This window comes from Bemisia tabaci, chromosome 8, assembly GCF_918797505.1.
Source record: "Bemisia tabaci chromosome 8, PGI_BMITA_v3".
Lineage (NCBI taxonomy): Eukaryota > Metazoa > Arthropoda > Insecta > Hemiptera > Aleyrodidae > Bemisia > Bemisia tabaci.
Window position 1 is genome coordinate 933,948 of NC_092800.1, and position 25,722 is coordinate 959,669.

At 41.4% G+C, this 25,722-nt stretch overlaps 1 protein-coding gene across 3 annotated transcripts in view; it reads left to right on the plus strand.

Annotated features, from left to right (window-relative positions):
- Positions 1 to 25,722, plus strand: part of rau (RA domain-containing protein rau) — a 204,691-nt gene that overhangs the window by 39,099 nt on the left and 139,870 nt on the right. The window contains exon 2 of one of the 3 annotated variants that reach the window (XM_072303817.1): positions 7,869 to 7,923. The exons of the other annotated variants lie outside the window; for them this stretch is intronic. The gene's annotated coding sequence lies outside the window, so the exon portion shown is untranslated. The remainder of the gene's footprint in view (positions 1 to 7,868; positions 7,924 to 25,722) is intronic. 3 annotated transcript variants of the gene reach the window in all.

The following is a 25,722-nucleotide window of genomic DNA, read 5'->3' on the forward strand; positions in this document are numbered from 1 at the left end:
ATCGATTCTTTACCACAGCAGCGGCCTGATTATTGAAATTGATAGACAAAGCTATAGACAAAGAAGACATAGGGAGTATGGAGCGATCCTATTGGTTGAAACGGGTGGTTCCTATAGACAAAGGGAGAAAATGATAGACTAACTGTCGGGTCTCTCGTGGGTTGCCGTTAGTTAGTCGGTTACCTACCTCCTTTGTCCATTGCAACCACCCGCTTCCACCATTAGGATCTCTCCATATCTCTTTTGTCTCCTTTGTCTATGGCTTTGTCTATCAATTTCAATAATCGGCCCGCTGCTAATGGGGAAATATCGATAAGTAATCGATCATTCACGTCTCGTCTCTGATTTCAATTGACCGGACAAGTGCCCGAAATGTATTTAGACAAGGATGGTTCGTGGATTATCCAGCCGACATTTTGGGGTAAAGATACTTCCTCGGTGGTAGAAATTTTTTTTAGAATGTTTCTTCATTGTGAAGTTTTTAACGAACGGTACGCAAATTCATATTGGGATACTTATCTGAAACAATAGCTTGGTTGACTTTCTTGGTGCGAAAGACGGAAATTCTCAGTTGAAAATTTCTGAAGATAACCGTAGGGAACGCCTATGTAGATGATTCACCCCCGTATATAGATGATTCACCCCCGTATGTAGATATAGCTGGAACATTATGTTTTTGCGGATGGCATCAGTCAGCTGCAGATTAAATTATTCGTCCAAAGTCACTCTCCAATATGCATAAAAAAAATCAAAACCTTAAGCAAACAATCACGAGAATTTAGCACTGAAGAATAGAGGCACCTGCAGCTGTTTTTAACGCTCATAAATTAAAAAAGTGAAATTTTTTAAGAATATTTAATGCACTATTTCATAGCGGGGAGAAGGAAAGAGAGACTAGTAAGAACGGAGATTTCAAAGAGACATGATTTTGAGTAGTCGGCGTCTCAAAAACAAAGGAGCTACTTATGCCCACGCTGAAACCGGATACTTATCTCGAAGAAATTTTTCGGAGGCAGCGATCCTTGTGCGTATATTCTTTTAATAACTCTTTCACATATACAGGTCGGAAGACCGAACAAAGACAAATTCTGACAGCTACCAACGTAGAGGCGGTCTCTCTCCTCGCGACCGACAAGTGCAAGGAACACGATCGCTACGCTGTGCCTCACATTTGCGGTTTTTTACTTCGATTTCACCAAAACAGATATCAGATAGCACCCATTGTTTTCTCGAATCCGATTCTAAAGTAGGCTGTGAATAAACCCTCTCTCTTTCAATGTTCACCTCTTTTTCCGAGAAGCATTTTGCACTCTGGCCGGCCGATTATTGAAATTGATAGACAAAGCCATATACAAAGGAGACAAGAGGGATAAGGAGGGATTTTATTTGTGGAGGCGGGTGGTTGCAATGGACAAACGAGGTGAGTGATAGACTATAACTAACGGCAACCCCGAGAGATCCTTTAGTTAGTTAGTCCATCATTTTCTTCCTTTTAGCTATAGGACTGACCCATGTTAGTCATCAGGATCGCATAGCACAAGCACAACCCCTAAATCTCCTTCGTCTATAGTATTGTCTATCAATTTCAATAATCAGCCCGGGCTGATTATTGTGTGACAAATTGTGAGATGGAAACGCCCTCATCAATCGAAGTCTCCGCATCCGTGCAGTATAAATAACGCAAATCGTATTAAAGCTGGGGAAAAAGGGAAAAATGCGATTAAAGTTGAAACGTTAATAGAGCAACAAATTTTCTCTGAAATTTCCCATCCGTAACAAGGGCTCGTAGCAACTATTTCCCCACAAGATGAATCAGTGTTGAAGAAATATCAGGCGCCAGTTGTGGTAATTCCGGTAGTGAGATTAAAATTCCCCACAGGAATTTTTTTTTTTACTCAGAATGCGCCTCTAAAAATAAACTTAGCAGTTTTAAATATTCTACCATCCGGTTTATGCTCTTGAAAAATGAACATTTAAGGCATCAATAACCATGATTTTATCGATTCTCCATCTTAAATGGATTGTTGTCCGCTCGACGGACACAAAGGAGTCACATGTTGTCGAACAATCCGTGCTTTGCGATACATCGATCGATCTGCCATTCAAACCTATGGAAAAGGATCGATTAACAGGGTGTTCGCAAGGAACGCCTTAATAATCGATTCTTTGCAATAGCTTCCAATCGGAAAATATCGATAATCGATCATTCATGCCTGGCCACTGGGTTCCTACTTGTCACCGATGAGCAGCATATGCTGGTTGCTAAGACTGTCTTGCTAAGGAAAAACGCTGTATGAGCACTTGAATGCAGCCGAATTTCCTTTTAGAAAACATGTATTTTATAAGAAAGTCACGCACATTTTCGTTGAAATTTTTGGATATTTTGATAAAATTAGGAGCAAAGTTTTCTGAAAAATCGGAAGAGAAATGTGCATACATCCACCCGAGAGTTCGAGTTTCGTCGAATGAAATTTGGCAACATCTGATTGCTCATGAGGTGTTCTTGGCAGAAGAGCATTGCGCCTCTGCTCGACATTGCGACGGACCCGGAGGGCAGTGACATTTGATGCATGGCGAAAATTACCCAGCAAGTGACCAAGAGTTGCCACGTGGTTCAAAAAATCCAATTTAAGCTGGGTATAATGGGCATTTTTCGTGACGATTTGACAACGGAGGGCATTACCCGGGCAAACTGTGTCAAACGCGATCATCGTCAGTGGTTCGTCCTTTTCAAGGGCTTCTTTCTCTTTCCTCGAATTTCGTCGCGACCCATCGAAATCCTCGAAAGCGATCCTTTTGCGCGGCGGCGGACAGTGGGACAAGTCGCGGGTTTTCATGGGCTTTTTAACCGTCAAAATCCACGTTTCCCCCACGAAAGAACGTATCTACATTTCAATGTTGCCAACACTCTCGCTAATTGCAGTTTTGACAGGAAAATCTTGGACATTGTAGACTGAAATTTTCACGTATTTTTCCTCTGATCTCATGCAAAAATCAGAGACATTTTGGACAAAAATTGCACGGGTATATTCCTGTAAAAAATTGTATGTATTGAATTAATTTGCCATAAAAATGGAAATTGGCCCCTTTCTTGGACCGAGGTTTAATAGAAAGGAACCAACCCACATAAAGTCGAAATTGAGAAAAAGAGGTTTGAAGTTGTATTCCTCCATAAGACTCAATGTAGAAAATACACGATAACCCCTCTTTTCACTGACTAATTTTTTTTTCGACTTCGAGTTTTTGGCAAGAGAAAATACGACTAGTGAAACTTAAAAACATTCCTAACTATTTTTTTTTTTTTCGAAAATGTAGGTTGGTTCCTTTATGATTAACTCTGTCTATTTTTCTCAATGGAATTCGGTTCTTTGGCTAACTGTCCGACGAGTCTCGTTTTTTTCCAGGGACTATCGAACCGCGAGTAAAATGGCGAGAGTGGTTGGGGGCGGGGGGGGGGGGGGGGGGGGGGCTGGCTGGCGGAGCTGAAGGCGATATTCAATACGGACGTGTGAATTGCGTAACCGCCCCCCCCCTCTCCCCCCCCCGACTCCTGTTCCGAGTTTCGAACCCCGAACCCCGCCACCAGCGACCAGGCCTGTCCAGTTTTCGTGCAATAATGTCTGGAATCCGAGCCAAATGTCCTAATCCTCGCGTGTTGCTTAATCAGGATGCGCAGTGAACAACGGCCCGGCCGAGGGTGCACGCGACCTGTGATTGGTCGCGTGCGGAAATCTGAAGTTCCCGAAAACCGGCTCACAAAAGCCGGCCAGGCCGGCGCGTGTTAGCGGGAAAATCGTGGATTTTCCGGAATAGCGAGGTTAAAATCGCATGTTTTGGCAAATCGCTGTAAAAATCAAGTATTTTGTGCACAATCGTGGTGATTTTCTCAAGAAGAGCTAAAAGAACTCAAAATACAAGAGCACAGCACTCATCATTTCGTGGAAGAAGATTTTGCTAAAACAGGAAAACCGATTCGACAAGTAGGAAGGCTGAGAACGCTCCGCATGCCTGGCTCTTTGATCCACGAATTCGCGTGTATCTATCTTTGTTTGTTAACGACAGTGGTGTGGAATGGTAGCAGTGGTGGAAAAAAAGCGTGATACATTACAGGGATCTCGCGAAGTGACACTGGAAAAAAAAGTCTCTTGGATCCATAGTCCAGGCTCTTAAAAAATTTGACAAGAAATAATCATTTTTACTCCCGCGGATTTCTGCCTGAACCGAGAGAGTCCAGCCTCTTGATCTCAGCGGATTTCCTTCAGATTCAAGCAAAAATCTGATTGAGTCAACAGTATTTTTTCTTATCGATTTGTTTAAGAGTTTGAACTCTGGATCCAAGAGACTTTTTTTTCCAGTGGATACTTTTCACTCTTTCTTCATTCCCTTCTTGATAAAAATTTGCGGCAACTTGCGCGGTCTGTTGTAAATTTGGGCGTTTTTCCGAGGAGCCAGACATTATTTCCGTCAGGCAAATCGTCAATTTCGCAAGACTATCGCTGTGTCGAAGCTTTCTGCGTCCCTTGAGAATAGAGCGCTATCAGGCAGGAAGGATCTAGCTCCTAATACTTAAATCTTCTTTTAAACGGAATCAAGATCTTTCGGGACTTAATTGAATTTTAATTTTTTTCCGAATCTTAGTACTAACAAGGAACGGAGAAACAATGCTAAAAATACGGAGGACTAGGTAGTCATGGGGAAAAAAGGAGACAAGTAAATTCAAATATGGGGGAGCCTAAGAGGACACGGTTTATTTCTTTATTAGCACCCGGTTTTGCCATATACGATGGTCCGGATCAATGCCACTCGCTATGAAATTAATTCACCACACCAGTGGTTTGCCTACCGCGCATATTTGAATCTCTAATTTTTAGCGGAAATTTGAGCGATTTTATCTATCTTGGTGTTAAGAATTTTCAAGAATGTCTCTCTCAAAATCTAGCATAACTGATAAATACAAAGAGGCCTTTCTTTTAAACATATTCTCTTTGTGCATTTTTCTTTCGTCTAAGGACCGCGTTAAGCAGAAAGGAACCAAGCCACGTTGGCCATTGTCAAATTTAATTGGACAATTTAATTTTTTACTTGAAAATGGTTGCGCGGATTTTTGCGTGAATTTTAGTGAATTTTCTGCACAGTATGAGGCAAATTCCTTAAAATTTTCAAAGATATCCGCACAAACGTTCTCTCGTAAAGAAGAAATTGCCCAGTTTTTGACAATAGCTGATGTGGCTTGGTTCCTTTCTGCTAATCGCGGTCCATTTTTTCCCTTTCGTCGCGCGGTTTTCGCGTTGTTGCTCTTCAAATTATACGGTTTGACGTAGACACCACAGGATTGAAGAAAAAGCGTTTGTCTTGCATTTTGCGTATCCGTTAAACCGGACATTCTTTTATAAGCCCGGCAAGAAATTCCTATAGGTTTGCCATGGCTACGGAAAACAATTGGCTTGCAAAGTGCGACTAAAATGACGAAACAATACTCTTCCCAAGACTGACGGAGGTAATTTGTTAGCAGAATGTCAGACAGCGGCTTCTGCTCGTCTCAGTGTTGTCACAACTTTTAAAAAAAAACAATTATTGTATGCTTTTGCCGGTTTGCGAGGTCGTGTGCCATGAGTATTTTGCTATGAAATTTCCGCGAATTGTAAGTTTAAAGAGTGTAAAATTTTGAACGAAAACTGGGGAAACTTCAAACATAATGAGATATAAATTCACTGCGGCTTTATGATCGTAAAAAAATTAAGAATGCTTTTGACGGTTCGCGAGGCCGTATTCCAAGGGTATTTCGCTGAAATTTCTGCAAAATTTAGGTTTTCAGAGACGGTAAAATTTTGAACGAAAATTGGGGAAGTTTCAAACCTAATTCTCTAAGGCTTTATTGTTGATCCCAATTTAGGCCCATCATATAATGAGCTTGAATTTCCTATGTAAGTAATGGGTAGCCATACTTTTCAGTAGTTTGGCGCCGCTGCGTCAAAGAGTCAAGCCGCCTACCCACCTCCGCCGGCAAGGACGCAAGGTTACGCGGCTAACATTTTAATTATCTTCAGTTTCCTTCTGGCGGCCAGATTTTTCATCCTCCCCTCCCTGTCTTCCATCCTCAACTCATCTTTATTAGTCGGGATTTATTTTTCGAAATTGACGGCTTTGTCTCCCACTGTCTCCCCTGCGTGATATATTCCAATTATGTTACATTTTGCGGGAAACGCGAATTATAACAAAAACCATTTTCCTACGATTTTGTTGAAAGTCTGAAATATTTTTCTTCTCGCCACATAACCCTCTCGCGGGTTCTCTGCGGCGGTCGTTCTTTCGGCGTCTTTATTCTCCTCTCGTACTCCACGCCTCAAGAGAAAACCATCATAAACCATAGATTTTGCATATAATCGAGTCATAAATCTGTTATATAACGTGGTGGAGGGAAGGGTCCCGAGCTGTTGTGGTGATCTCTCTGATGGACTACTTTTGTACCTCAGCGTTCAAGTCTCTGAGGATATCATTGTCCGTTGCGTCTATCTTTAAACATCTTTGAGTTTTTTATATGTTTTTTTGCGCTTGAAGATGTTTTTGCATTGTGTTCTCGCTTAGTCGAAAGTTTTTAGCTCTGTATAAGGCAGCAAAGTTTCAAAGAAGAAGAAGAATAAGAAGACCAAAATAGTTATTCGAGACCATTTAGAGTTAGTCCACAAAAAGTCATGAAAGAGATGTCTCTGTATTTGAATCAACAACCCCAAACTTAGTATTCATCTATTTCTAAGAGTTGTTTTTCGGGGGAAAAAAATGAAAAAGAAACAAAATTGACTCTAATGGACATTTTTTGGCCTTGCTTCCCTCGCAAAATGGTGCGCACTATTTTACGACCTTATCACTTACAGTCCAGATCACATTTTGAGTGTTTTCTCTTTTTTATGTTAAAATTTCCAATAAAGGTAATCACAGCCAATGTTCTACCTTGTCAAAACGTAGTATGTCCCAAAATTATGTTTTCTAGTGCGATTGAAAATAGGGTAGCTTCGAGCTTTTCTTATGAAGAAAATTAATCGCTCTTATTCCCCCTGGATATTTACCTATCGATCTGAGCGTGAAGTAAAACTTTGCGCACGTACAGGAGAGACGTTCCTCAACACTGTCAGAGAAAGTATCTCCGTTCAGCTCCTGAAAACTTGAAGCGAATCTAATCAGCATTGCCACCTTTCAGAAAATGTATCTCTATATCACCACAGCCATAGTTTGCAATGTGATTAATTTGATCTTTCCTACAAAAATCGGCAACAATGGACGAAGCGTAACGGTAAATACGGGCGTAATTATGACGTGTGGCGACGGGGGCGTGAAAAGCGTCCCACGAGAAAATTAATCCGAGGAAAAATGTAACGATCCAACGCAGATCCGGACGCAGCTTCAAGCGGAAAACGGCGTTTCTTCAATGGAAAAGCCATGTTTTTACGAGGTTACTCACTTCAGGTCTGAGACGCGGAGAAAGGGAACGGATCGGAAGCTCAGTCAAGTGGATCATCGGTGTCAGTATTACGGCACGAATGTGATTAAACCATGTTTATGTTCGCCCGGTCATATGCCACAATTCTACCTATCAAAAAAGAAAAACACCGATGTAGTAATTCTCGGAAAACTTGGAATATTATCGATCCCTGCCGCCACTTTCTTCAAGGCAAACTTGAGACACCTTCTGGCCCCCCTCTCGAATCACGAAGACTGTCCTAAACCTCTTCCCCTAATTTTTTTCGGGAATAACAGGGTGCCTGAACAGGAGCTGGAAATTTGTTTTTAATTCAAATGAAATTTTTTTTGAGGTGGAAGTTTTTGATTTGTCGTTTAATTAATTCCATGGTTATTTTTTTCTTTTGTTATAGGTGAGCATCCACGTCTCAAATTCAGTTATCAATTTTTCTGATGTCCACATAATTGGTGAGTGACACTTTCGCATGTTTGTTTATTGACTGGACCGGCGGATAGAATCAAACTCAACATTCCATCCCCTTTTTAAAGAATTCTTCGTCTGTTTTCAGTTAAAATTTAAGATACTGCGCTATCTCCAGAAATTGTGTTATAGTGTATGAAGGAAGCAACTGAAAATAATACTTCCTAACACTATGCCATTTAATCATAATTAGGCATGTGAGTAACTATAGTATTTTAAAAGCTTGCAAATTCTTTAAGCCTTAATTGACCCAACTGTTATTCTGAGAATGTTCCTTAATTTTTAATATTCTCGTTAAGACCATGTCCCATTTCTCATGAAAGATCGGACATAATAGAAACAACCCCCCCCCCCCCTCCATTATCATCCTCTTCTTTGACGGAGGCACCGATCAATGCTGTCTTCCTTTTCTTTGTAAGAAAAAGGGAAAAGAAGAAGGAGGGGGAAAAATCAGGATAAGAGTACCTAATGAAATCCTATCAAATCCACAATCGGCCGAAACAGTAATTCAAGAATAAGGCTGACTTAATGTCAGATACGATCGGAAGAATCGATTGGATTAATTAATTAGTCAACGTTAACACCCAACATTTCCATCACCTGATGGCCCCCAGGTTGTGAGCGTTCTTACGGACCTGAGGGACCAGGGTTCAATATCTGATGTACTATTTAGGTTTCAACATCGACCAATCCGAATACGAATAGTGAGGACTGAACTCGCCTGGGGCGTTCGGAGCTAAAGTGTGTAATCAAATTATCACTGCCGCCGTTTTTGTGTTGTTCCCGTGCTCTTAAAGTTATGACACCCCCCCCCCACCCCCCCCCCGGTTTCGTCGAAGTATACGCTGTTACATAGAGCACGATTCGGACGTCCTTTTTGGTCTCGTGTCGGACGTCGGGCCGCATCGAACCAATCAAAAGGCGGAACTCCTAATACGCTATAAATCAAAATATTTTGGAATGTATCAATACTAGATTCTGAAAAAAAAATGATGCGGCTATTTCAAGGGAAAGTTCCGAAGTATCATGAAAGTCGAGATAAGGAAGACGGTTCGTGCCGGAGACTTACTTTCTTCATTTCGTGTCTTATTTCCTCCTCTTGATTTCATTCTCTCACTCTCCTTCCTTTTATTTCCTTTTCTTCGCCATTTTCCTCATCTCTCTCCTCTTAAAGTAGATTCTCGCACGTCATCTTCCTATATTTCTCCTTAAAATATGTTCCTTTTTTTTCTTGTGCCTTTAATCGTGTTGGAAAAAATTACGTTCCTCGTTATCTAATAATAAAAATGTTTCATTGCACAAATTTGCAATAAAATCGCGATTATATCGACGGCGATTTATGGCAAAATTATCGAAAAAATCGCGATAAATTGAGATGAAATTTCGATTTCATCGAACGCGATTTCATAAAAATAGAATCGCGACAAGATCTAGGATAATCGCCCTGATGTTGATGATCCCAGCGATTTTTAGCATAAAATTGTAAGAAAATTGAGACTCAATTTCAAAATATCGCGATTTTTCCGTCGGAAAATGCAGCTTGGGAAAGAGGGTACATTTAAACTGATTGTTCATGACTTTTTTCTTCTTGTGTCTGAATCTCCGCTAAAGGAGAAGGCGGGGAAAAATCAATGAGGAAAAAATATCGATAAGTCTCGGCGAGACAATTAAGAGCAGCAAATCATCGTGTCCGTGCTCGGAGCAGTAACTTGGGGAACGGAGTCACTAAATGTAGGATGTCGGCCAGTGGCGAGGCGTGAATCATCGATTATTATCGATGTTTTCCCATTTAAAGCTGTGGTGAAGGATCGATTATTAAAGTGTTCCTTTCGAAACCCCTGTTTCTCGATCCTTTCCCATAGGTTTAAATGTGTGATGGATCGATATATCGCAAAACAAGCTACGCCACCGGAGGCCGGGAAAAATTGGGGCAGAAAACCCTCGACACGGCGGGAACTAACGAGGATTTCACGTTTTAATTACTCGCTCCGACCGCTACTTCATGCGGAATTCACACGGCTCGAGCTCTCGAATCCAGGGAGACGGGACCGATTTGTTTCTAGTTCGTTGCACTGGCTTTTCCTATCACTTCGCTTCGAAGCAGGCAATCAAATCAATACGCCCTCCGTTAAATTTCGGTTGCATTTTATAAAAAGGAACAACTATTTCTGGCTCATTTTCATTTGTTTCCTTATGTATACAGCAGGTTGATTATTGAAATCGATAGAGCTATAGAGAAAAAAGACAAAAGGGTCATGGAGGGATCCTATTGGTAGAAGCGGATGATTGCAATAGACAAACGAGACAGGTAGTAGACTAGCTAACGGCAACCGGCACCTCTCGAGAGACCCTATAATTAGTCCATCATTTTATCCCTTAGTCTATAGAAACCATCCTTTTTCAACCAGCGGGTCGATTATTGAAATTGATAGACAAAGCTATAGACAAAGAAGACAAAAGGGATTTGGAGGGATCCTATTGGTGGAAGCGGGTGGTTGCAATGGAGAAAGGACGTGGGTGATAGACTAACTAACGGCAACCCACGAGAGACCCGATAATTAGTCCATCATTATCTCCCTTAGTCTATAAGAGCCACCCGTTTGCACCTATAGGATCGCTTCTTACTCTCTATGTCTTCTTTGTCTATCGCTTTGTCTATCAATTTCAATAATCAGTCCGCAGGATCGATCCATACTTCCTTTTTCTTCTTTGTCTATCGCTTTATCTGTCAATGTCAACAATCAGGGCTCCATCAGTCAGGATTTTCCAGAAATATTTCTATGATTGCTAGGAGCCATCTCTGAAGTAAACCACCAAAACCAATCATTAAGAAATAGGGCTAACAAACGCCAAAAATGCATTCATCAACAAATTCGCCACACAACTGAAGAATTTTAAGTAGTAAAAACCTAGTATTACTGAAACATTTCTTAAGTCTCATAATGACAGCGGTGAGACTCGTCATTAATTTGTTTTTTTTTTGTATTTCTGGTTGAAAAATATCAGATGTGAACACTGCGAACTGTCCAATAATTATTTTTTATGTTTGTTATGAGGTCAGTCCCATTTTAAGTTGATTTTTCAAATCCTAGTTTTACTCCGAGTTGTGAACTCTTTAATTTGTAGCACCACAGGCAATCTGGAACCACCGTATTTTATTTTTGCTCGGAGTTTTGGTTATTCAAAGCTGTGCATTTCAAAAGTTGAAGTGTGTTTTCGTGAGTCCTACCCCTCTAGAGAAGAGATCGGGTAATACAGGTTCACGCTCGAGTATCAATGCGATACCGATAGGAAAGTAAGGTCCAGCGACTTTAAATATCAGTATTCGCAATCTGTCTGCGTTAACGTATTGGTGAGGGGGGGAGGGGGGAGACACAGCTAGCAGACAGTCGCAACTTTTGTCGTAAATGTCACCTTTTTACGGCGTTGTAAATACAAATTAGAGACTAGAAAAACGGCATGCGATAAGGACGGTGAGGGGGGAGCGAAATTAGTTCATAAGGGTCAGAAAACAAGATGAGGATACTTAGAATATAAGGTTGAAAAAGGAACACGTTGACAAATTAGCAAGAGGGCGTGAGTTGTTTCCATCAGACGTTGCTGAATTGTTTGCAATGATACGATTATAAAGCATTTTGGCTCAGCAGCTGTATTTCACAGTTATGCATGCGCTTGATCCTCATGATAATCCGATAAGCGCCTTCAGTAGTCATGAAAATAGAATGTATATCGGGGAAAGGAGCTTATCATGCGCGGAAAGATGGGGAGGGGTGAGGGAACGTAGAGCTCTACTCGTCCCCTTCTAGAAATTTTGTCTAATTTTTCTGATTAAGTGAATGAAATACCTCTCATACTTAATATCGTATTTTGCGAGAATAGTTCTGATTTGCTCTTGGCCATTCCGGATCTGAGGAAGTCCCCTCAAAGCTTCGCGTCCATCGATGGAAACTGCCTCAGTAGGTGCGCAAGAAGTCAAAATGCCTGCAATTTTTTGTCTATGCAACACGGACATCCGTCGTGCTTGTATAGTTGTATCAAAGTTCCTCCGAATCCTCGCGTCCATCGATGGACACTGCTTCGGTTGTTGCGCAAGAAGTCAAAACGCCTGCAATTTTTTGTCTATGCAATACGGACATCCATCAAACTCGTATAGTTGCATCAAAGCGCCTTGATTCAAGGCGCTGCCATCAAAGCATGGCTCCGTGCAAGCATGGCAGCGTGGCTCCTGTTCATCATTAGAGACAAGTACATGTACAATGATTAGAGCGGAGAACTATCACCGAACATCTTAAAGCTCGATACATTGAAAAAGCTGAATTTTTTTCACCAATTCGTAGAATTCACCAGCATGAGTTCACAGCCAGTTTACTCCTCAGTATTTTAACCTTGCTCGCCGTTCAATTTTTCTGGATTGAATTTGATCGCTGCAAACTCACTAAAGATGGCCTTTTCCAAGTCTGGTCATTTCCACAAAACCCGGCAACCAAGCCGCGTACTGAGTCATAGAAGCGACGGACTGTCGAGACTTCATTAGTGTTTAATAACAATACGACAAGCGTTTCTAATATTAGAACCATAATCCTTTTATTATGTCGCATCTGCAGGTATACTGGCGGCCTTGCCCCGTGTGCTGGAGACAGCGGTGACTTAAAATGGGTGTAGGTCTGCCTTTACATAGGTCGGGCACCACTCCTCCTGCAATGCGGTCATTCTCACTTATTGTCTCATTGTAGTCCGTAAAATACGCCATGATTTCCTCTCGAGGGGATATTATGTGCACTGTTGGCAATTTTCACCGTAAAATCGTCGATCTCACTTGACGGTGGATGAAAGGCAAGCAAAGCATCATGGGAAAAAGATCCCTGAATCGCGACGACGGAGATGGACTTGTCACCAACAGATTGACAAAGCTAACACATCAACCAATAAAAATTTGTATTTCAAACATATGGGGTCAGAGGAAAGCCCTTTTTTACCAATACTAAAACAGGACACTGGTGCACAAAACCTATAGTTGAACCTGTGGTGTTGGGGTAGGACTTTTTCTTGCAGTAATTCAGAGGCAGGTCCAAGTACTTTATGATGTCACCGCAGATTTTCGATAGAAACTTCGTTAATTTTTTTGCAAATTTGGCTACGCTGCCCAACAGGGCGTTGTCAAGTGGTATTTTAGCGTGAGGACGAAGAGCTGCAATGAGTCCTTCTCTTCTGTAATTTCGATAAGAGACTACCCACGCTCTGATTCTTAAAAGAGGACTGAATCAAAATGTCGTAAGTTCAAAGTACCAGGGCACGTTTTCTAGATCTTCGATTAATTTTTGGCAGGATGTTCAGAGCAAAACAATTACGATTTGTGCTTTGCAGAGGGGAGATCGACAATGAGATCGACCGAGACCCTCTGTTTACTTTTCTGGCAGCAGAAACCTGCTCATCTAAGGATTCAAAATGTCCAAATAGACCGGAACCCTTATCTCAATTTTTTGCTTACAATTTGAGCTGTTTAACTTTACGACAAATCCCAGTAATAACCGCTATCGCAAAATGGTAAAATGAAAGTTGGGAAGGACCGGACGAAGACGTGACTGGTTCCCGATTATCGATATTTCCCCATTTTAAGCCATGGTAAAATATCGATTATCAAGGTGTTCGTTGCAATCACCCTGTTTATCGATCATTTCCCATTGATTTAAATGACAGATTGATCGATGTATCGCAAAACATGCCACGCCACTGACCAGGATAGGAGCTTACGGCTCGGCAACTGACATGGTGATTCGTTAATTGGACGTAGTTCTACCAAACAGACCTATGTGGAAGTGAGAAATATGGGGTGTGCTCGTTAGTCTCTGGCCGTAAGAGTGAATGAGAATAATAAAGCGCCAGTGACGTCAGCGGCAATGAAAAAGCGGAGGTGGGACGTCGACGTTCTCGTCGGGGCTCTTTAACTCATGAGCCCTGTCAACAAGGCTCTATTGCCCTGCCCGCGGCTCATGAGTTCCGCACTCAGCTGCACATAGGTCTGTTTGATAGAATGCAATATCCCGCTTTGCCAATTCTTCAAAAGGAACCACGCCCACTTTTACATTGCTTCTTATGCAGATTTCTAGAGCACACCCCACATTTCTCATCGCCACATAGGTCTGTTTGGTAGAAATACGTCCAATTATTGCGTCTGAAAACTTAAATCACACAGTTTAATCGTAATTCAATTAGTTTCCGAGTTTCCCTTCCTGAGAACGTCTCCAACACAATGCCCGTGAGAAAAATTAGACTAGCGGGCTTACCACTGGGAATTTTTTCGGTTCCTGTAGCCTTGGTTTCCATTGGAACTTGTCCTTGCTGAATCGTTCATATCCGCGCGTTTGTTGGTTGCAACTAGCTGATTCATGTCAAGAAATGCCTATCTAGGTTTTACAAGGTACACCCCAGGAATCTGTAGTAGAAAAGTTACAATAATTAACTACACGGAAAAAAATTGAATGTTGATTTAGGATTCATACTCTTAAAAAATGTGCGACAAGTATCAAATGTTGGTTTCACAAAAAGAAAAAAAAAAAAGAAAAAAATGCTAATTCAACATTCAATTTGTTCATTTTACCGTGGGACCTAGTTAACCTGCCATTTTTTATTGTAAAATTAGCGTTTATACTTGTCACACATTTTTTTAACATCATAAATGATAAAGCAAATTTCAATTTTTTTCCGTGTCTCCCCTCAAAAGATCTATTTTTACATCCTAAATCGCATTAAATGAAACACACGAAGGTATTCTCGTATGAATTCGGTTGAAACATCACCTCCCTGCTATTCTCGTTTCAAATATTTTGCAAAACGTTGTTAATAAGTCCGCGGTACCCAAAGTGAAAACGGTAAAACGTAATAGCCTCTAATCATAACTAATAAAATCCAGCCCTGCGCTGAAACTGGAGATGTAGGTAGAAATTGTGCTCTTCGCTCACTCGTCGCATCATATCGCTGCGAAGACTCGTGTTGCTATGGAGTAATAGAGCAATAGAGCAACGAATAACGAATAATCAAGAGCAATATAAAGCGCGGTAATGTGCGAAGATGAACGTAATCTTTGAACCTCTCGGCAGGAACTAATTTGCGTTGTCAAATCGAGCGGAATTTTCATCAATTTTCGAGCTTTCGCACTTATTTAGCTCTGCAATTAGACAACGAGGTGACGGTAAACACGCTTCTGAGGCGCAAATATTCTATTAGTGGCGGAATTTCTCGCGCCCGCTCCAACCTTCGCACAGGGGATCGAGTCAATCAGAAAGGTCGGACATGCAATTTTTGACCGAAACTGCAAATTTTTTATGTTACTTTCGTCACATTTTAAATATTAAGGGGTGTTTCTAGAAGAAAATTTCACGAGAAAGCCAGTGGAATCATTTTTAAAACCTCAAAGTTTTGTATGAACGGAGTTGTAAGCTTTTAAAATTTCCACATTTTGTCCGACCTCTTCAATCAATTCGATCTTATGTGCGTCGTGCGGGCTGCGATTGCTGTTTTTTCACAGGCGGCAAAAATGCCGCTACATTTGTTGATGGTCAAAGTTGAGGGTCTAACCACAACAAATATGGATAGCTGGAAGAAGGGGTTTGAATTTGCGGAGAAACTTTTGATATTGTGACCACTGCTGATTTTGCAAGAAATCGCAGATTCAGAAAACAAGCCGGTCTTCGGTTTTTTCCCGCGTATTTCGAAATGCATGCTACAATGAAAATTTTTTCTCGCGCAGTTACTGCTTTATGCTTATTGAAGGTCATCGCTTCTAAGGGAGTTACAGTGTTACACGTAGCGAATGAAGGAGGCGGATGACAAAGCGCCTATATGTCAACAAAAAGGTGAAAATTTCACAGAAAAGTGTTTACGCTTCAGAAAGCAGTTCTTGGACCTCTTTTCACCACCATCATGCGTACAGCACCTTTCTTTACTCTTAACTCTCTTCTTCCGTTCATTTTAGAAATTTTCCGCATATGAGGACTTATCTGTAACAATAGCGGATGTGAAAAATTACCTTTTCGAAACACGCTTAAAAAACTGTTTTGTTCACACAAAAATTTAATATGTTTGGCTCTGGCATAATGTACAGATCTCGAAGATCACATCTCAAGTATTTTCTCAAAATTTTCCCGATGCCAAAACAGTTTTTTTAATGTGTTTCGAAAAGGTAATATTTTTCACATCCGCTATTGTTGCAGATAAGTCCTCATATATTCTTGGTCGTAATTTTTTTTCCTCTTCCTCTTTTGCCATCTGTCAGAGGGGCGCGTTTTCGGCGCGTCAGAGGGGCGTATCTGCCAGTGGCAGCATGTCTGAGTCTGCAAACTGCTCATGAGAGCTCATTGTATCTCCGTATGTATCAGTATACGCTTATCTTTAATCTTTATCTAATACTTGGTATGCCCAGTTTCTTATAGTTAAAAGTAACATAAAAATCTGACCGTTTTCACAGAATTTGAAAGCGGAGCTGCAAAACCTATTCCGTTTTCAAGGCGAAATGAATGGAAGTGTGTCAAAGACTGCGCTGAGTAACTTTTCCATTCTCCGTGCGATAGTTGGTCAAGAAATGTCTAAAACGGAAGCCAATTAACATAACAAACAATCTTGGAATATGTGCAGCGGTGATGAATGTTTTCAGACACTCGAAGCGTGCGCCAGTGCCTGAAAGGAGCTCCGAATTTATCCCGGTACCGCGAACCGGTAGCGCCTTCTTTGAAATCCTGCCGCCAACTCGACGAGTCCGCGCCAAGGGCCGTGCTTTCGTTTCCAAACAAAGCTCGTCTAAAATCCGATCCAATCGAATCTCGTTCTATGAATCTTGGCTTTTTTTAAAGTTCGACTCGACCGGAATTCCTCGATTCCAGGATTTTGGCCACTCCGAGCTTCGAGGTGAATCAACCATAACGTGAATTTCACTTAATTTTTTGTGTACTTACTTTGAAGTTCACAGAAAAATTCTGTCCGCTCGATTTCGCTGCATTTTCTCACAACTTTAGCCCATGGAAATGATTCTTGCCAAGTCCGAAGTCAACGGGTCAGTATTAAGAGAAGTATGTGCACATAGAAGATATCGTTTATTGCGCTCGACATCGACAAGTAAGGGGCTGTCCCTAAATTACGTCACGCATTTTTTCGGAATTTATGACACCCTTCCCCTTTTGCAACGTTTTTGCGACATAGGTCCCTTTCCTTTAACATGAAAATATGCCTGTTTTTAGTTTTCTTACCTTTATTTGCTCATTTCTCAACCAAACAGCTGGAAATTTTGTGTGCCATATCCTCAAGTATGTAGGAGTGAGGATCGGTCTCCAAAAGTTAATTATCAGCACCAAATTTTTGGTTTAGAATAAAAAACACCAAAAATGAAGATTTTTGACCTCCAAGACGAGAATTCTTACCCGTAGGAGATAAAGTTAGACACTTAATTTTAGGACAAAAAGTTAACCCTTTTAAACTAGAACATCAGAATAATTATTAACCCGCAATTCCATTAATTTTTGAAACCAACCCATTCGAGTTGATCGGTTACCTTTCCAAAATGACCTTATCATCAAAAAGCTCATCCTTAGAAAGTGCGCATTGCGCATACAATCTCTCGAGGATGGAATTTCTGTGGAGTAATCAGGTGATGGATATGCATTGCGTATGTTTCACCCAACATTGACCGGCTTAACCACCTTTACAATTAGATACCCTTGCCTCATCTGCAGCATTCAGTAAGAGTTGCAAACGCAGAAAGCGTGTTCCTATTTTTACTCTCGGCTTCATGTGAATTGGACGTATTTCCATAGCGACCTCGGCAACGTTGGCCCGGATGGTTTATATTTCAATCGAAGCAACTATTGCAGAAGATTGAAAATTGAGAAGTCGGCGCATCGAAGCTCCCAACAGGTTTTCTCCCATCTCACGTATTTGAACTGACATAGTTCCACCAGGTATCGCGAGCATACTTTCAAGACTTGCACTAGTTTTCCCAACTTTTGAAATCCGCCGATGTATATAAAGCACAGAAAACATGGGTAAATAAGGCTAAAACATTAAAAAACACGAAAAGACAGAACGTATCGATCTGTTACCGGCTCAATTTCAGCTGAAAAAACACGAAAAAAAAATAATAAAATTAAGCGGCGACCTGACCCCAGTCGTTATTCCGTCACCACCACTGACTGGGGTCAGGTCACCACTTAATTTTTATATTTTTTTCGTGATTTGCACCTGAAAATGAGCTGGTTACGGCTCAAAGCGTTCCGTCTTTCAGTGTTTTTTAATGTTTTCGTCTTTTTTACCCATGTTTTAATATCTTTTCGCTGTATTTGCCGATATGTTGGTATGTCTCTTATTTTAGCAAATTTTTCTTATCACACCAACAATGTGTAGTTGTAGCACATCGCGGAGGGGATTTCACCCCTCATCCATATCATTCGGGCTTTTTGTGGAGCAAACTATCGACTCCGGAGTGAAATGCATTTTGGATTTCAGAAACGTTCACAAGTCTTTAACAAGATTTGAGCAATATTCATTAATTTAATAGTTATTATATAGCACTATACGTGCTTGATACGGCAATGCCTAGACAAACAAAGCTTTTGTGCTTGTCGAAGGAAAAGGAGGGTTAAAGACAAAAAATGTCACCGCCGATCTTTCGATTCCAATATCAAACCAAGATGGCCAAGAATGTTCATAAACGAGCGCTCTTCCGCAAAAACGAGTGAATTTATGCAAAAACCAAGTCAGATACCTGCTTTACAAACGATGGATCGTAACAGTCGTAATTATAAACCAATTTGCTTAATTTGAATTCTTAGGTTGGATGCCCTTTTTGGCCCTAAAAACTCCTCGATCTAACCTCAAAATTACTTTCCTCTATAGGTGATCAACATTGAGCGAAATGTCGAGTAGACAAAATTTGAAAGCTTAAAGACGCAGAAGCCCGGGATAACCTAAAGAGAAAAAGAAGGAAATTTCTCGCGCCTTCATTGCACCGGGTTAAATTAACTTATTATTCTTTCTGGCTCTGTGGTCGAGAAAAATCCGTAATGATCTTACTATGATCCGACCCACCCAAGGAGCCGAGCTTTCTCGAACGGCGTCGCGTCGTCGCGTCGCGAGAAGTTGTCGCGCGCGTGCTGAGGCGCGTTCAATTCATCGCTCCTCTGACATAAGGGCGTAACTTAATTTCCAGATGAGCTCTATTCTACATATAACTCTACGCTTTTCGTGGCTCATGTAGACATAGATATGTGCCTTTACGCTGGAGAAGCGACGAATTGAGAGGGACAGCCGAGGCGACCCCGGGGGGGGGGGGGGGCAGCGGAAATCAGTGGTTGATGGAATCAAAGCCCGGGCCCAAAAGGGCGAAAAGCGGCCGTGATGGCCGCGGGTCGACAAAACTGTAATTAAGCCGCGGAGAATACGTCAGGGCGAGTAATGATCGTAATGGAAGCCCCGTCCCCGAGTAATTGTTTATTTTGGGCGCTGTTGTCGTCTCCGAGGATTCCGTAGGAGCTTTTTGAGTTCACTGCGATCGAAAATGTTCTTTAAGCGCTTACATGAACTTACGCACTCGGGAAGTCGATCAGCAGCTCATACAACAACCCGTACTGAAAAAGCACAAGGCTGATCATGTATATTCGTCGGTTTTGAAAAAGATTTTTTTAAAAATCTAGAATGCTGTTACTTTTATTATTTTTGTTTTGAAGCACTATCACCGAACGCTTCATTTTGACGGGAATTCGTCGATAGAAAGGCACTTTTACAATGTCTATTCGATACGTTCCATCAGACCTCCAGTAGTACATCTTTCAATACTCAAGTTCCATAAATTTGTGAACGTATTAAAACCGCGTCTACTCGAACTCACCCGTCAAGCTTTATTTGAATTCATTTACTCTGAAGACTTTTTTGGAACTTTTCGGCTTTGTTTCCTCCGCGAAATGGTGTAGACCCAGCACCTTTTCACCACCTTGTTACATATGTCGCAGGCAAATAGTAAAATCAGGCATTTTGTCAAATGCCTAGGTAAATAGTCAAATATTCTAACATAGATCGAAATTCTGATTCTTTTCCTATTTTCAGACAAAATAATTCATTGCTCCTGCAAGAAAAAATTCTCCGTAAAAATTTGCACATACAATAGTATTTTAAACAATTTTTAGCTCCTGAAGAGTGATCTTGAAAATGTCAGCATGTTGTAAAATACAGAATTTTTGGAATATCAACATTTATAAATATATGCGAAGCAATTCAAGAGGAAAAGAAAAAAAGAGTTCGTAGGTTTGATGAGTTATTTTTCGAAAAATAATGAAAAATCGTGAGCTCTTTGCCATAAATTCACAAAATTTTGTAGACCGTTAAAATTTGACTATCTGCCACGGCATTTGACAAAATGCCTGATTTCACTATTTGCCTGCGACACACACACTTCGGGCCACTTCTCAGTGTTCTTTTCTCGCTTTTTTTAACCATACCATCTTTGTACTAGACTGTAAAGAAATCAAAACTTCCATAATCAATATCGAGGAGACGGCAACAGCGCCGAGTTTCAATTTCCTCAGCCGGGCCGTCTCCATAAAGCTCGGCCTTTGGAGCGCGCTGCAGCCAAGACAGACAATGACCACACACGTATCGCCTAATTACCCGGCCTGCATCCGCTCCGGACCCGCAGGTCCGCACCGAGCCCCCGGGGGCACCCCCCCCCCCTCCCCTCCGCGTCCGAGGGGCAGTCAATCTTGAGACGGAGGTCTCCACCCTCTCGGAGTGAGTACGCACCCTCGTGGTCGCGGCTGCACCCCCGCATTCCGGCCCGCACTCGAGTCGAAACGAAAGCATCCCCACCGGGACGTCGTTCCCGTCTTGCGTGTGTAACGATGGGCCGCAGGGTTCAGGCCAAAGTGGGGATGCTTCGTTTTGGTTTTAGATGCGCTCTTTTGATCCCCGTTTTTTGAATGAATGGGCTCGGCCTCAATGAACTTCGGGTCCTCAATGGAGCTCGCCCCCTGACACCTCCGAGGTTTATCGCTTGCGTGTCGCGGCTAGCACGGATACAGGTGTCTTCGCGAGACCTGAGGAGAGACTTGGATGCGGTCTGACAAAATCGCATCAGAAAAAAAAGAAATGCATTGAGAAATCTAGGTATTTATGATTTGGTTCTCTGCGTTAAAATTGTTCCAGACAATACTTAAAAAACTCCATGTAATGTGCCTTATCGATGTCTAAAGTCAGGAAAAATTCGTCCCTCAGTAATTGCAGCATTTAAGGATATCGATTAAACGCACAATACGTCATTTCAAGATCGCAAAGTTGACTCAAACAATTACACCGAAAAAAAGTGAAGTTGATTTAACATTCTGGATGTAAAAAAAGTGTGCGAGAACTTATGAAATGCTGGATCACCCGCCACAGCAGTTACTTTAGTAATACCAAGATGTAAAACTAACTGCTGGGATGGGTAATTCAGCATTCATAAGTTCGCGCACACTTTTTTTACATTCAGAATGTTGAATCAACTTCACTTTTTTTTCGGTGTAAATGTTATACATGGATGTACCAATGTCCTTTGATCGCCCAGCAACTGGTTCACATTTTACTGACGCAACATAGCTTTTTGATTGGTTAAGTTATGATGTTCCTATGTGTTAGCATTTGGCTCGTTCCAGACCTGAAAGAAAGAAGACAGCGAAAAAAGGGGAAAAAAGAAAACCAGAAGTGCGCGTCAAAATTGAAAAATTGCTGAGTTCACCTAATAAGGCAGACAATTAGATCAGAATGGCTTGCAGATTTGCACGCTACCACTGCGAGGTTGAGGTTTCAAGTAATTCGTTCGGATTTCTCATTTTTTGCACCTGCGCAAAAAAGCGTGCTGCATTGTCTCAGGCTACTCGAGCGTGTGGCGTTCGGGTGCCCGTCGCAGTTTGCCAAGTGTTCAACATTCGTGCAATATTCGCTATTATCTCGTGTATTATCACCTCTTCATCCGGCAAAGCAGCGGGGTGCAACGATGATGGAGGAACAAAAAATGAGTATAAATAAATAAACGCTAACCGCAGACAAGAGAGATGCCGTGCAGCGTTGCGCCGCGCCGCGCCGGTGCAGCGACTCCTGAAAGGGAAACCAGTAATGTTGCCACATGAGATGCGCAAACATTTTGGCAGAAAGACTTTTGTAGCGTTACAATTAGACTGTGTAAAGTGTGAAATAGGAAATGAAGGATGGCAGAGCATGGGATCTTGGATCGGCTGATCTTGTGAATCTGTTTTAACGCTGCTATGCTCAGAAGAAGAAATGTTACGACAATCAGAGTCCCATTTGTCCAATGGTAATTTCGATCGTCTTAAACGGAAATCGATGAGGGAAGTATTAACAGGACGCCATATAGGCGCTGAGGGAAATTGACCTTATCTTGACGGAAAACAATGCTGATATTCGTAATGCAATCAGTATCGAAACTTGAAACCTGGTAGAAGTTCAAGCAAAATTTTTTTTTCCTCATTAAACTGATTGTGAGGAGTATCTTAAGTCGAGTTTGTAGTCAGTACTTCGTAGTTTTGTCGATAGTTTGGGTGAAGTAGGTAGCTATTTAGGGGATCATTCATAGGATAACTTACTAAACAGAGTCTACGGGAAAGCGAAAAGCTGGCAACAATACGCCATGACAGACAATACATACGATTTCTCTGCTTTGTTCTTACGCAGTTTGTTTCTGGGTGCGATTTGCATTTTGCATTTTCTGAACAACTAGCGTGGGTCAGTTTCCGCTACGATATTGTCGTGTTTTTGCACGAACTTGTAGTCTCTGGGTTGAACTTGTATCATATTGTCGGTATTCTTTAATCTCTGGCAACGCAGCTTTTAGTGTTGCAATCTGAATTTGTTTTCCAACCTCCTCTCTTCTATGTTATCCCTGTATCCTCAAGTTTTTATGCATCTTTGATCTTACTGGTGACCACTATATCTACTTAATGATGTAAGTAGATCATCCAGTACGCTATATTGTTCAACCTTGTCACTGTTATTTTCGGTAGGATTACCTGCAAATGTCTCTTTTTAACTGGTTTTTTTTTTCACTTTCTGTTCGCAGGTAAGAATTGGCCTTTGCGTCTTTTATGCTGTTCAACATATTTGCGCGAATTCTGATCCTGAAGGTATTGGTTCTATTGCGTAAGTTATTTTATATTCTGTAAATCGGATCAAGTAGGATGAGGGAGCATAAGAAAAGAAAGGGCAAAAAGAAAAGATGGAGTCAAGTTGTGTTGGAGACTGAATACCTGGAGTGCTAAAAAGGTAAAAATATCTTCTACACATTGAGTACTTAAATTACTGACAACTTTTTCATACGGTTTCTAAAACCAAATATATGATCTGCACGGTTACATGAAATAATAGCATTTCAACGATGAAACCACCAAACCACGCACTCATCTTATTTGCGGTATTTGAAATGCTTCGCTCCTCCATTTTTTAAAAAAGCACAAATCAACATTATTAGTTGAATTTTTTTTTCAATTAAAATGCTTCCCACGGAGAAGAAAACTCATGGAAGCTTTTCAGAATTTTTGTAGAATAGCTTTTCATCGAAAAAATAAAATATGACCGAAAGTCTACAAAGTTGCAACCCAAAATACAAAGTTCGGGAGTTTCATCGCCAATTTCTGATATAAATTAGACGAACACCGCAGTTAAGTTTCATGAGGACCGAAAGTTCTCGCGCGGTGTGCCTTCAGTCCTCCAAATCCATATTGTAGAGAATTTTCTGCAGAGTATATTTTCAACTCGCGAATTCTTTTTGAAACAATTAGAATTCATTTTGAAACCACAGTAAGGCCAGTTGATCCTCAAAAAAATTCCAATATATTTCTTGGACGTTTCTATAAATCCGAACTGAAATTCTGTGTTCATCTGCCTTGCCGGAGGCGGTGCCATGGGCAACTAAGACCTCCACCGCCGTGCTAAGGAAAAACGCCGTATGAACATTCTAGAGTTGCCAAATCTCCCATGGTCAAATGTTCATTTTTGTGGAAAGTCATGAATTTCCTCTTGAAATTGAACGTATTTCTACCAAACAGACCTATGTGGAGGTGAGAAATATGGGGTGTGCTCGTCGAAGCTGCATAAGAAGCAATGTAAAAGTGGGCGTGATTCCTTTTGAAGAATTGGAAAAGCGGAATTTTACATTCTATCAAACAAACCTATGTGCAATTGAATGCGGAACTCATGAGCCGCGGGCATGGCAAGAGAGCGTTGTGGACAGGGCTCATGAGTTAAAGATGCGGGTCCGCGGCTCGGAGTCCCCATCGTCGCCGCTGACGTCACTGGCGCTTTATTATTCTCATTTATTCTTACGCAAAGAGAACTAACGAGCACACCCTATATTTCTCACTTGCACATAGGTCTGTTTGATAGAAATACGTCCAATTTTCAGAAGATTCAGATAAAATCATTTGAGAAAATGGAAGAAAAATACTGACAGGTTGCTCTGAAAATTCATACTTGATCGAAGAAAATGTGGCAACTTCTGAGGGTTCATACGGCGTTTTGCCTTAGTAAGGGAGTCCTAGAGTACCTGTATAGGGAGAGTACCGACAGATCGGTTCATGGAGGGCTTAGGGCCCAAAAGTGCAGCCACCCTTCTATCCAACTTCTAACGCACAAAATTTCACCGCCAGTCTGCAGATTCCAATTCTAACCAATATGGCCAAGAATGTACAGAAATGAGCGTTCTTCGGCGAAATTGAGTAAATTTATGCAAAAAGTGAGTCAAACACGTGCTTAATAAAGGACGGTTCGTAACAATAGTATCAGTAAATCGCTATGGATAATTGAAATTCATAGGTTGGCTGCCCTTTTGGGCCCTAACTTTATTCGCGGAGGCATCGGTGAAGGCCTGATGGACTTTCGGAGTTTCAGATCTGTCGCTACTCTCCCTATACAGGTACTCTAGGGAGTCCGAGTCCGTATGACAGCATGGATCAAGACACATGTAAGTCATGTAACACCGGTTATAACGGCTCCTGCAAGTTCTACACGAGCACATCCCGCACGATGCACGACCTTGTTGCGCATCCGCGGACGCCAACGTTAACGACGTAACGTCTTATCCGGCTCTTATAATTTTACGTCCGCGCCTCATACCTGCCTTGATCCCCAGTTAATGGCCCGGCATGCACCATGTACCTGCTCTCGACAAATAGGTCCCTTGTAACAATTAACCGGGATTACAACGAAAATCCCCGGATTCTTACAAGATAATTTTGACTATGCTAGCAGCATTCCATCATAAAGGCTTCGGTCATAGGATAGGGCACCCTAATCGGATTCCTGCAAAAAAAAAAAAAAAATTCAATGGAGTTTTCATCACCTCCTTCGCGCTTAGCTGCCGAGCTAAGGAAAAATGGCGTATGAACCTTCAGGCGTCGCCACATTTCCTCTGATAAAATATGAATTTATCGGGGAAGTTGTGAATATTTTTCTTCAAATTTTTCAGACTTATGTTCAAGATTTAATCTAAAATATCTGGAAATTTTAAAGAAAAATTTGCATAAGTTTTGTCAAAAACACATCTTTTATCTTGGGAACTTTGGCGACTCTCGAATGTTCATGCGGCGTTTTCCCCTAGAACTGCAGTTTACGTCCTCAGTTTTATAGTGTGAATTAGAGGCTGAGGGTTTTTTAATGCGTGCGGCATTAGTTTGATGCGTCGTCATCAGGTGAAGGGTCACGGTGTTGATCTTGACCAAGATCGGAGGTATTTTGACCTCAGAAGATGCAAAAGGTAAAAA